Raw genomic sequence first — 14,199 nt, forward strand, 5'->3', positions numbered from 1 at the left:
GTTCTGCAAGTTCCAGAATGGAAAGAAACAAAATGCGCACTGGACCACTTACCCAGGCAGGGACCAAAGATTTCAGCAGCGTAGGATCTAGACTAGAGGCACGGCATTCGAATTGAGTGCTCTGCCTGCCCCTGTGCTCAAACAGCTTTTAACGGGATAAGGGCGTGATTTGTGATCTTATCGTTCAAGCCATCTGCTGCCCGCAGCGTGACGCAGATAGCCCCGAAGCAGTGAGCGATTTAGGTGCGCAGTGAAGTCAATATGCTTATTGCTGCCACCTATAGCTCCTGCCTCACCCAACATGGCGGTGTGGGTGTGACGTGACGTCTCTGCGTTGGCCGGCCGGTACCCGCAGGGCTGCTGTACTCGGGCTGGATGGCAGCGGCCACCGCGACCTGTGGAGGTCGAAGACCTGCGGGAAACACCGGAGGAGGAGAGAGCAGGGTGCGATGCCCAGTATGGATAAGCCCCCGGACATCTGCGGGCATTGTGAGTATGAGCAATTGCGGGAGGATGGAGAGGATTCAGCAGGGGCTGGCCCGTGAAGATGGGGCTCTCAGCTGCTGAGAGTGATCGCGCTGGGCAAAGACCACAGTCTGCTGCGGGATTCGCACGTTACTGTAAACGTCGTTGCATAGGCTAGCGATGACATCTCTGTGTTTAATTTGGTCCATAGGCTGCGTGCCCCTGTGTTTATGCGTTGTCGCCGAGGGTGTCCTCTTTTATTTACTGGTACATTGAGCCGTATGTTAGCAAGAATGTCCGTGAATTTACATACACATTGACCCATAGGTTGATGAAGATATCCCTGTATGTAAATGCACGTTGCTCAATGTGTCACTGTGGATGACCCAGGATTTACATGCAAATCGATCCATTCGTTACCGTTATTGTCCCAGTATTTACATAGTAATTCAGAGGTTCCTATTAACGTCGATGTGTTTTCAGGCACTTTGATCCATAGGTTCAAGATGATACATGCACCCTTAGTGAACGTCCATCTCTTTATATGTACATTGGTCTACGGGTTACCAAGGGTGCACCCGTATTTACATGCATATTTCTCCGTAGGTCACTGTTGATGACCCTGTAATTGCATATACATTGGTCCACAAGTTACCGAGGATGCCGCTGTATTTGCATGCATATTGCCCCCTAGGTCATCGCAGATGTCCTTGTATTTACATGCACATTGGTCCACAGGTTTCTTGGATTGCCTCGGTATTTACATGCATATTTCTCATTGGATCACCGCGCATGTCCCTGTATTTATATTTGCATTGCTCCACACGTTTCAAGGGAGGCTTCTGTGTTTACATGCATATTGCTAGATAGGCTACAGCGGAAGTCCGTGTATTTGCAGTTTATTGAACATAGGCTACCCACTGGATTTACGTGCACATTGGTTCATTGTATCTGGCTTCGCGGAGGGGTGTTTATGCCTCCGAAACAGCGGCTGGGGAGGGGCTGACACTGTGGAACCGAATCAAGAACAACGGGTGCCCTCGCTGAGGGCACGAACATTTTGTACAGGAACTTGGCAGTTTTGTAATCTGATTATTGCTGCAGGGAGTCTTTTGTTGCTGTCCACTTCGTTCCACACAACGTTGTCACAGCGTCAGATGGTCGGGACGTCCAGCCTTCTTGTTAGTCCACCTTTTCCTCTGGGTTATGCAGAATTTCATACAACTGTATCGACGACGAGTCGTGACAGAGAATGACAACTAGTGCCGGGCTGGGTACCAGAAGGAAAGTGACCCACATTAATGAACTGGGTAGTGAAACATACCCCACAATCGTAAACCGACCAACTCTGGACTTCTTGTTTTGTGGTCTCTAAAGGGGGGACCGCAGTCTTCCTGCTTGCTGTAGGCAATATGAGCAGTAATATTTGAGAGATGCAGCAGTGAAATACACTAAATTCCTTCCCTATCAAAAAGATAAACAAAGCAACGGTCTCGGCATTGTTAAAGTTAGAGCTATTGGCATGGCTCATGACAATGCCGTTTATTTAAATGTTTTAAAAACAACAACATAAATAAAAATAATGTCATGAGCAATGGCAATAGCTCTAACTTTACCAATGCCGAGACCATTGCATTGTAAATGCTTGTTCTGTAACTTCATGGAGTGAAATTTTTCCCACCCCTACATTAAATGTCGTGTCTAGTTGAAGACTTTTATTTTACATCAAATACACTTGAGACCATTAAGCGCAAGGGGCAGTTGGTTAAAAAAAATAGATTCTGTTTTCCTCGGTGTTGATCTGGTCTTTACTCCGCGTCTGAAGTTAAAGATATGAATCGAGCGCACAGTGCTGTGTTTTGGAGCAAAAAAAGTATATGTGTCAGAGGTGCGTGTAGCTCCTTTGTTGAGGGTAAAACTAAGCCCCCTTCAAACAGAAACAAGGTGATGGGATACACAAACAGACACGTATACACAGAACACAAATAGAGACAGACGCACAACAGACACATTAAGCATTCCCGCTCACAGACCTACCCACAGAGACTCACGCAAACACAGCAAGACTTATACCCAGAAACCCACACAAAGACACAGACTCGCAAACACACAGGGCACAATCACAACGTCACGTTCATAAGCACACATACATACAGCCACAATCCGAAACACAAGCACACACAATCAAACCATCGCGAGTCAGAAAGGCGCCAGAGACTGAATAAACGATGTGAGTGCGTGAGAATTGCCCGTATGTTGATGCCCCAGAGGTGGAGTGAGCGACTGCGGTGCGAGTGCAGTACCAGGAGTGAGTGTTCTCTCGAGTGGGGCGAGGGCTCATTTTGTGGGGGGGGGGGGGGCGCTCCCCACCTCCCGCGGTAAGGGCCGAGGTGGGGCGGGCGAGGCCGCTGTAGATAGGGGTGACAGTCGGCAATGGAAGCCAGAGCCCCTAGCCGGCGGGGGCCGTCAGACGGGAGCCTCCGTCCCTGCCCGGGAGATTAGTGCGTCTCCCTCACCGCATTCCCCGCAATCCTGGCTGCTCACACAGACCCCCGCCCCCACCCATGAATCATGGGCTTGTCACCCTGCACCAGGCCGGAGACACCGCTGTATCACGTTTATTGCACTTTAAGTGGCGGGTGGGCTGGGCCACTACGGGGTGGGGGGGAGGGGGCTGGGATTGAGGTAGCGCCATGAGGGTCTTGAGACCTCTCCCAGGCGCTCACGTGACACTTCCGTGAAGAGACAGGCAGCATTGTGGGTCTCTGGATCACACAAGGAGCGCGGTGCTATATAGTGAGAGAAACAAAGCGCGCTGACACCTGAGGGAAAAGTAGCGTAGGCGCTATATAGAAACCCACAAATAAATAAATAAACAAAACAAAGAACACCCTCTCCCACAGTCTGATGCACGAACTAATCAGGGTATCCCATTAATATATACGCGTATATGGGTGTGGGGGGTTCCTTCAATAAAAGTAGAAGCATCGAGGTGCACATAGCCACCGAAGGGGCATATAGTTATCTTTAGGAAATATATGCAAACCTAGAAATAACGCCCCGATTGTCGTCCCATTTGAGCATGACTTGGCTAGGGAAAATCAGGCTTGTCTCAACTTTCTATAGTAATAAGAGACCACCTTCGTCCCCGTCTCTCTGCGATTTGTGGCTGAAGATATTGAACAGAGGTCGAGCTTGAGGGAGGGTTGGGGGGGACGCGGCAATCCACAGTCATCGAATGACAAGAGCGTAAACGCAATAGACGTCACCCACCGCAACGGGAAGAAAAGCCTCAAGTCAGCACAACACATACTATATGACAATTAAACAAGCGCGTGGTACAAGAAACGACACAGACGTGAAATGTGTACTGGGACTTTCTAGTTATTGACTTTCCCCAAAGATAAGTTACGAGACACCCATTTCTGGCACAACATTAATGTTACATCTCAGGCGCATTTTTACAATCCCCTTTTTTTAAAGTGTGCCTAAGGCTCCGGGGCATCCTATGTTTGAATTTTAATGGAATGTTTTGTCGATAGTGCTTCACACCGCACTTTAGCCGTTTCTCGGCGCTATAAATACCAGGTATTGCTTTTGGCCAATGTAGTTTTCCTCAATTAAACGGCTTTGACAGGGAGGCTGGTTAGGAGTTGCCGCATGTTTCAGCGGCGAGCGTTTAACTCCACGAACCCTCCTGTGGCTTACAGGCCCTGGCAGTCGTGGACTCTGGTGATAGATTTGTGTCTCTTGCGTTTACAATAGAAGCTGTCATTTTAAATATATTTTCATCATTTATTTCTGGCATTTCCAGCTTGTCAGGCCTCTTGGGTGGGAAGCGCTGTTATTGGTGTTTTTATGTGTCTGTCCCTCTCCGTCACCCATCACAGAACAGATTCATCTTCAAAGACGCCCTCCCATCCCCTAACCGCGAGCCTCGGCGTGTGATGGAGAGGGAAAACGTGCGTGTTTTTTTTGCTCATAAATCACGGGGAACAGGTCTGAGAGGTACCCCTATAATCACCCGGACCAGGGAGCCCGTCTGCTTCTAAAGAAACTCGAGGCGGGGATGGCTGGCACCGCTCCTTCTACAAAATAAAAACACAAGCCGAGGGCACCGGAAGACACCACTGTAGCAATCCAGAAAGAATTCACACACAAACACTGCGCCAGCACATGCGTGGTTAATAACAAGCGCACAGTCAAAACACTAACGTAAAGGGTGAGGGTGGGGGAAGGTGGAAGGGGGAGGGCCGCACAGATGCATTGCTGTGCCGGGGAGCGACATGGAGGGAAGGGTGGGGAAGATACAAGCATACAAGGGAGACAGCTGAATTCTATAATTCAGTGCTGCAAGAAAAAGAAGAAAAAAAACAGTTCCTGTAAAGAAAGCACAGCAAAAGGCAAGCACACCACCGCCTTTCTCCGAGGTCAAGAAGAAATGCCTCGGAGAAAGGCAGTGGCGGATTCGGATTCGGGGGCGTGTTTGTCTTTTCTATCCTCCAGCCATTGGCTGGAGGAGAGAATGAGACTTTCTTTAAAAAACACGCCCCCCGATCCGAAAAGGACGGGGCATAATCGGAGTGACTGGACCTCTTCTCCAGTGGCTGGCCAGCATTTAAGAGGCCAGCCAATGGAGAACAGGAGAGAAGAGGGGCGGGTGCAAGCCCCTCTTCTCAAAGACATTAAATCTCCGGACTTCCGGTCTGCCGACCTGATGGTCCCGAGACCTAAAAAGTTGACACAGCCCTGCTCTTCTACCCACAAAGTGCGACTGATCCATACACGCTGCATGCAATAACCGCTTCCGCAGCCTGCACAGTGCTGCTGCTACTGGCGCCTTGTCTTTACATATTTTTATTACACTAGCCCACAAATAGCCAAAACTAGCCTACCATCCCACACACATCCACAAAACCGTCCCTAACAGTTTGGCTTTAAGGAGTCCACAAGATCAGGAAGTTGGAGCAGGTATACATTGAGAAGGAGGGGGGACAACTGTTGAGCCCTGGGAGGCTTCGGGTTCTGGCCCATCCAGTGAAATATGCTGAATTTGTCCTTGTGTAATTTTCCTACACCAGTACACAATTCAGCAGCCTTTATACATTGTCTGCTTTCTGTTCAGAGCAGCAACTTGCGGGCATCAAGGGGACTTTCTTATTTCTACTTCCTGCTGCGACCAAAACAAAAGCCTGATTTTAAGGGCCACCAGGCCTTCATTTGTTTGAGTATCATTCTGGCTGGTAACCTAATACATAAACTCTTAGGCAGTGATAAAGAAACAAAGTCACACAGTTTACCACTTAAGAAGTACTTTCGAGAAACAATGATTTTGAGGCATGTTAGACTTTGTCCAACCTACCCTATGTAAGAGATGTACATGCATTGTAAGAATGCCAGATAGTAACAAATTGGGTTATTAGTTAAGGCTGTTAAGTACCCACCTCAAGTCATAATCATTATCCTGTTAGGACTAACCCTAACAGTCTCTAAGTTAACCCGAGTTCAACCCATTGGTAGCTATGTCACAGAGCTGACAGTTTTAACTTGGGGAATGTGTAAATATTCATGCAGTACTAAAACAGTAGTAAAGTTGAAATGCAAAACAATAAAAATCCCCAAACAAATTAGAAGCACAGAGTGATGTTTAATAAAGAAAATTCCAAAAAGGCGAACTAGAGAGATGATTTTTTTAAAAGTTTTAAGAAGGAATAGCACCAAGAAGCTCAAAGTGCCTATGTTTGAGATGGAACAGGTGTAATTTGATGATGGTTGCCATGGAGAGCAGATTAGATACACTAACTAGGTTCATCCTGGTCAAAGATTTTACCTCCTAACTTTAGTCTTTCAAGTTCCAATCCACCACGGGAGTGCACTTCTAAAGACCCCAGGACCTCATGGGAGAAAAATAGAGACTCACAGGCACTGTTTGCTCTAATTTTTTCCACTGTGTGCGGCAGTGTATTGTGTCTGTGTGCTGCAGCAAAGGGTACGTGCACCCAGGAACTAATTGTTCACACAAGTGTAACGTGCAACTGCCAAAATCAGTGGCATTTGCCTCTCCAAACTTTTGTTTTACAACTAAAGCAACAAAGGAGCATTTTTACAAACATTCCTCCATGTAATAAGGTATTAAGTCAGTTTTGTGACCACGTAGTGGCATACCCCAAGGACATGATTTGTTTAGTAACACCAACACTACCAGTTAGAGAAAACAGGAATCAGAAGGTTGAACTATTATGTAATTATACTGACTACTCTCAATTGGAGTGCTGCCAAGGATCGTGCACATCAAAATTATACAGAGCAAGTTGTACAAATACATACAATTTGATGCAAATACTATTGATAAATGTCATGCTGATTCTGCCAAGAGGTAGGGTGAGAAATGGTTATACTCAAGCCCTACATGGACTGTGGGAGGGGCCGGGGTAGAGTGCAGACAAGTCGGGTACAGACACCGGATGTGAGACATGTTTGCTTCTCTTGCCCGTCCTTGCCATTCTTCCGTTGCTGAAAAACTTGATCTAGGTCAACTTTCTCATTTAAGAAGTAGGCCCTTGTCCTCATCAGCATACGTAGGTGATTCTCCTCCAGTCTGTTTCATAATTTGGACTTGATTGAGTTCATGAGGCAGAATCCTTATTCACAGTCTGCACTTATAGCCTGAAAAGTTGCGCAGACATCAGGAAACTGAAATACAACATTATACTGCACAGCTTTCCACAGAGTACATTTCACCATGTCTTGATGGGTCCTAAACAACTTGCCTTTTACATGTTCTGCCGCCACATACTTATAATCTCTGTTTTGCTGAACAAAGTCATCAGGTGTTTCTCAATCGCTGAGGACCAAAACCTTCTCATACTTTTCAACAAGTATTTGTTCATTCCCAGTCCCAATATCAAACTGGGATTGTGTTGCTGCTGCACATAAATCAAAGCTAATCCATTACTTCAATATGTTTTCAGGGAACCTTCTTTCCATATGCTCACAAAGAAGTTTGACAAAAGACTAAATTGTCTCACTGTCATACTCTCTGTATTCTCTGTACAAAGTATCAGATCTCTTATTTGTTGCTTCGAAAGACAGTGTCGTCCAAGTACTGTTCTTTGAGCTTTTCTGAAATAACTTGCCCGAAGGTGCAAATTCACCCAGAATGTCATTCAGTGCTGCAAGGGAAATATGGTCGTTTGAGTCAGATATTTCTTTTGTAGCAATATTTAGCAATTGGGTAATTCTCAACTCTCTCATGCTCAAAGTATTTAAGAACAACCTCATAGTTATGCAAGAGTGCACCAACTGCAAAATTCCTTGAAAGGCATCGCACACCATTCAGTGGCTGAAAAGAGACTGTTTCACATTCAGTGACTAAAGTGATTTCGTCCAGCTTGGACTTCCTTACAGGAGACCGGTAGAACACAGTATAGCCAGTCTTCAATAAGGTCTCAATTTCCTTGATCATCAGCACCTTTTTCCAGTCATCATCAACCCCCAAATATTATTGGTGGGCAACACAGTGCTGCTCAACTAGATGTGAAATGGATTGTTTAAGGTGAGTATCAGGATTCGCCGGGTGAGTAACGAACTTGCTACTCTGAGCATATGTGCGATTCGAGGCAGGGCTTGCCTTAAAGGTTTTGCAACAGTAAAATACTGCGGTTCACTAACTTAGAATTCCAAATGGCACAAGCAGATTCATAGGATGTCAGCCACACAACACTAAGGTTGCAGCTCTAGTGGTTTTATCCTTAAGGTCTTGTGATGTTACCAGAAAGGTTGTGAAGTGCTCTCGCAACGTTCTGAGCGGCGCACCTCACTGTAGTGAATACCTAAGGAAGCGTTGTCTCCTAACTTGTGTGTAATTCCAGTTCGTTTTTTAGACAGGATAGTGTTGTCTCGTCATGCATGAGTGTTAGGGAGATTAGTGTCTCGTTCTTTGTTTCAGTAACAGGTGTTGAGAGCAATCTTAAGATTTTTAAGTCATGAGGAAGTGTCTGTGGATAAAAAGGACAGACAACCAGTGAAAATGTATACTTGCTAGCATTTCTAGATCTAGGTTGAGAAGGAAAACAAAAGTCCACTTTACAAATTGGTCACGCAAGTACTATACTTGAAAATAAATTGAGAGAGAAAAATGTACTGAAGAATACTAGTTATGAAAGCTATATTACAGACATTATTTTTTATGTATAATAAGAAGCTCAGAAAAGAATAATTTGCAAGAATAGCAGGAACAAAGCAAATGTGCAATTTAGCAGTAAGAAGACATAACAGAGAAAAGGAAAGACCGAAGAGAGTATACACATAGTAAAGACTTTACAATAATACATACTAAATAGAAGAGGAGCAAAAGAGCTTTGTCTAGAGGGTACTAGCAGTAGCAAAAACTTATAGTGAAACATAATACTGTTTAGAATAGAGAAGAGTGTATTAATGGTGTCATTTTATGTTACAGTTTACTCAGTCACCCAACACAAAAGGCAAGAGCAGGCAGTGGTGAATAGTGAGCAGAACCTGAAGATCTAGATGAATGCAGTCTCTTCACCCTTTCCCCATCCCTTTACCCTCCTTGGAGCACTCCTAGTCCTTCATGACAATATAGTGGGGATTGAGGGAGTTCTCGGTGAGGAGTTGGGAACTGCTCATCTTCTGCTCCTGTGAATGGCTGGGAATCACCCTGTGAGTATAACTGTTTCTGACAGCGATTAGCAACACCATTTTTCTTTCCCAACATCACTGATGCACCATCTGATGTAAACCCGACCTTTTCTATAAAGGAAAAAGAAATTCTTCACCTGACAAATACAGTAAAATCGGGATCCCTGCTAGACTCCGCACCCCCCATATCTTGAAACAGGTAGAGGCAATAATCGTACCAATTTTGCTAAGGACACTAAATATCTCCTTTCAATCCGGTTTAGTACCACCCTCTTTGAAAAATGCTGTAGTAAAGCTAATCTTGAAAATGTCGACTCTGACCCCCAGCAAGTAGAAGATTATAGACCTATACCCCTGCTTACCATAATGGCAAAGTTTCTTGAAAAACATATAAATCAGCAACTTTCTACTTTTCTGAAACATAATGGATTCCTCCATCAGACACACATGGTCTTTCAATCGGGGTATTGCACTGAAACACCCTATTAACCGTGGTTGAGGAACTATAAATGAATCTGGCACTGCTACAGTAATCCTCCTTGATTTAAGTGCCGCGTTTGACATGGTCTCCCTTGATAATCTACGGCACAGATTAACAGCTGTAGGAATATCAGGATCAGCAAGTAACTGGCTCTCCTTATTTCTCGATAAAAGAACATTTCAGGTGTATGAAAAGACATTTTTCTCCGATACCTTCCTGCTTAAGTGTGGAGCCCCTCAGGGTTCCTTACTTAGTCCCATGCTTTTTAATTTGTATATCTGTCCTTTAACCGCAATTTTTCTATCCTTTTGTTCTCTCTATTGTCTCGCATGCTGATGATACTCAGATTATCATCTCCCTTACCCAAGATAATCATTGTAACATGTATCAATTAGAACCTTGTTTAAAGGAGGTTGCCCACTTGAAGGATTGTTTCTGCCTGAAACTGAGGTGCTGGTGGTCGATAACTGTATGAACCGCTGGATATCGCTTTGATGGCCAGGATCCTTGGGTAGTCAGCCCCAGCCCAAAACAACAATTAAAACACTGGGAGTCTGGGGGTAAAGCTTAATTTTGAGACTCAAGCTGGTAAACTGCCTCCACATGTTTTGGTATCATGAGGATGCTGAGAAAGATAGACCTCCGCCTTCTCGCAAGACCGTGGTGCAGGTTCTGATTTTCTTGCCGTTAGTCTATGGAAATGCCCTCTGCCTTGGATGCCCAGTTCATGTGCTGAAAAGACTTCAGGTAATTCAGAATTCAACAACGAGGCTGATATTGAAGATACTGAGATAGCAGGCGGTATCCGGCTCCCTGGCTGCCTTGTTCTGGCTTCCAGCCAAATTAGAATTCAATTCAAATAGTTATTTATTTCCCATAGGGCTCATAATAAAAAAGGCCCTCACATTTTCTTTCCTTTGATTCACCCTTCTTAAAGTTATCTGAATTACCTATAGTTTGGAAAGCTAGGCGTGAAGGTCGATCTGTCTCCTTCCTTGTGACAAAACCATGGAATGATTTACCTTGATGATGACAGAGGAAGATTTGTTTAGGAAATGATAAATAACTTGGAGGTTTGTTGATTAAGACCTAACAGTGGTCTGGTGCCTAATGACGCTGGGAGGTTCCAGGAGGGTAGCCATGCACTAAACAAATACGTTTTGAATGGAATAAAAAAAACAAATCAGGTGAATACCAATATCATCCTGTTGAAGCAGGAGCGCAAGCACTTTACCTGTGGCAACGGTAAAGTGCACAACGTTCTGTGGCCTGTAAAAATAGGGTTCAGCAAGTGTTGAAACAATCTGGTGTGACCCGGCAGAAAGGACAAAGTTTCCAACACAGATATACGTGTATATGAGTAGTTACACAAATAACGATTTTATACGGCACCTACTGATTTATTTTGTATTTCTTGTATAATGTTACTCATCCCAGTGTAGGGTGTCAGAGCGCTTTACATCACACACAGAAAGAGAATAAATCATACAGGTGTGCACATCATTGTACAAGACATGTTACATAAGACAATGGGGGTATAATGTGTAGAAATCTCATATTGTCCATACTCGTAGACATTATATATTAAAGTGCATGGTTAGGAGAAATACAAAGCCTGGATTTGAAACGTAACGCAGTGATTGAGGTTATCTGTACTAACAAAACTTTGTTACTACCCAAATGAACCCTTGTTTGCAAACTTAGAATAACAACAAATTGAGAACACAGTAAGGATCTAAACCTCTGACTTGCAGTTTGAATGGAGCTCATTGGTGCTAGTTCATATTTCACTGTGCTATATTAGAAAGATTGCAATTTATGAACTGGAAATAGTAACAGGATTTCTGTCTAAAGCAGTAACCCACTTACCTAGTTATGTTAAATGTACATCTGTGACTGTATGTTAAATGATCTGTTCTGTTATGCAGCAGGCACAGTATTCCTCCATGCTACTTTGAGTTGAAACTGTGACTGGACAAAACACATAACTCTCCCAGAATTGTGTTAACCAGTAGCATTATTTTAGCGATAATCTCCCAAAAATTGCTGGGATCTCTGCAGAAGGTCTCTTAACCCTGCAAGATTTTTTTAATTGCAGCCTCTTTGTGACCTATTCATTTGTTGCATTAAAAAAAAAAGTATAATTTGACTGTCAGACTCCGCTTTTCATGACTCTACCCCCTGTGACTCCGTAACCCCTTTTCCTCTGTCACACCTTGACTCTCAGTTTCTGGGTTTCTGGTATAAACGTTTTCCAATTCCCGCACTGCTAACAGCAAAAGTAGACTGGCTGAGTGAAAATGGTAAGTTTTGTACATGAGCCATGGGGATTTATTGTGCCGGTGAGGACCACACAATAGCTTGGCTGTGGCCAGACTCCTCATTCCCTTTTTTTCTAACAATGTCAAACTCCATGTGCTTGCCACAAAACAAAAATGTTCTCCAACGGTTTTGAAAAAGACACGCGCCATAAAAGTTTGACATGCTATGACATGTATGCCTGCAGGTCATGTAAGGTTGTTTCCCCTCTCTGAGTTACAGTGAGAAAGAGCATGCATGCCAACATTCTGACTCACACGGCATCATGAGAAATCCATGTTTTTTTATTTTTTTATTTTGTTTATAAATTTTACCCCCTTTTCCTTCACAAAATACACATTGTATTACATATCATACATTAGTACATTTTCCAATCAATTTTCAGTCTTCAAGTATTCTACATTATCTGGTTTGAAGTTTAAACAATACAAAATAACATAAAACACATTTTAGGCAGCAGGTACTTTCTTTGGTACCGCTATACTTCAAATTGTTTTACAATAACCTATAATACCATACTCTCTTTCCATTTCGCTATTGGTTCCCAAATTTTTAAACCAAGCCTTCTTCCCCTTTTCCCCTTCCGTGCATATATTGTTTTCTCAAGATTATAACTGAATAATAGGTTTGCCAACCATACTTGCATTCCCGGGGGTATCTTATCTAACCATGCTCTTGCTATTGACAGCCTCAAAACTGCAGCAGCCATAATCACAAATTCCTTATGTTCAGATCCACCTTGATTGTCTATCCCCAGCAAGATCAACGTAGATGACAGTTTCCTCCGTATACCCAATGTTTTATCGAAAAAATCTTCTAAGTTTTTGATCAAGGTATACAACTGAGGGCAGGTAGCAAACATATGGATTAAATCTGCGTCACTTGCATTACAACGAGGGCAAGTAATACCAATGGTGCCTCCCCATTTAGATATTCTCGCGGGAGTATGATACAATGAAAACAAGGTCTTATAGTGTTGTGATTGCAGGGGGCCCGAACACAAAATACTACAGCCCAGATCCAAAGATTCTTGAAAGCATCCAGGCTCCACCCCTAATTTTCCAACCCATTTATTACTGGCTTTTTCAATATCCTCTAGCTTTCCTTTTACTAGGCATGCGTAGAAGGATCTAATTGTGCAATCTTCTGCAATTTTTATTTTCTCCATTATTTCGTTAGTATTAAATCCCATATTCCCGCCTTGCTTTCGGCAAAAAAAACTCCTTACCTGGAGGTATTTAAAGAAGTCCTTACTCTCAATACCATGCTTAAGTGTGAGGTCTGCAAACTGAACTATTCCCTCCTTATCCATTAAATCCCCAATTTGTATTATCCCCTTTTGAGTCCACCTCGCCATTATTGAATCAGCAAAAACCTCTGGAGGGAAGGACTTATTCTTATAAAGCCTAACATATCTGTTATATCTTCCCAATCCCATTCTTTTAAGGAAAGTATTCCAAATCCTGATTGCTGCCCCTACGGTCTTAAATCTGGTCCTTTTGTGATATCCGAACTCAATTCTATTTAAAAAATTATTTTCTGTCTCTGCCCCCAATACTATCGAATAAACCTCTATGGGGAGGGTCTCATCTCCTGTGACGAGTCCCCACCCCCCTATCAAACCCTGCATGTATTGTAGTGCTGCCGCAATTTGATATAACCTAAAATCAGGGGTCCCCCATCCCCCTCTTTCTCGTGGGAGGGTCATATATCTATAGGCCCGCCTGGTTTTCCCATGCGCCCAGATAAACCGATTCAAAACTCTCTCTAACAGATTAAACCATTTACCTTCGAAAACCAAAGGGATAGCCCGAAAGAAATATAAAAATTTGGGCAGGATCAACATTTTAATCACATTAGTACACCCCATAAGGGAGAGATGTAGGTTATTCATCCTCTCCAGTTCCCTCTTTACCTTATCGATCAGGGGAGTCAGGTTCAATTCCACAATCTTGTCTAGGTCCGTCGTTAATAACACCCCTAGATATACTGCTGAGCTAGTGACCCTGTCATCATTACACAATGTATTGCTATTTTTAATAATCTGCGTCTTTAATTTATTTAAGCTATAACCCGATATCCGTCCAAATACCTGGGCCTCAGTCTCAACCTCCGTTATAGCTTGAGTGGGGTTGGGGGTCAAGATAGCTATATCATCTGCATAAGCCAGAGTCTTGACCCTACAGCCATTTACCCTCATTGGTGGTATCTCTTGATTAGCTTCGAGCCGTCGTAGTAGCGGTTCAAGATATAATGCAAAAATTAGGGGGGAA

At 43.7% G+C, this 14,199-nt stretch overlaps 1 protein-coding gene across 3 annotated transcripts in view; it reads left to right on the forward strand.

The window, feature by feature from the left end:
- Window positions 1–344: 344 nt before the first annotated feature.
- Window positions 345–14,199, forward strand: part of PNPLA6 (patatin like domain 6, lysophospholipase) — a 259,016-nt gene continuing 245,161 nt past the window's right edge. For all 3 annotated transcript variants that reach the window (XM_085654362.1, XM_085654361.1, XM_085654363.1), the window contains exon 1: window positions 345–489. The gene's annotated coding sequence lies outside the window, so the exon portion shown is untranslated. The remainder of the gene's footprint in view (window positions 490–14,199) is intronic.

Source organism: Triturus cristatus, chromosome 4_1 (assembly GCF_964204655.1).
Source record: "Triturus cristatus chromosome 4_1, aTriCri1.1, whole genome shotgun sequence".
Lineage (NCBI taxonomy): Eukaryota > Metazoa > Chordata > Amphibia > Caudata > Salamandridae > Triturus > Triturus cristatus.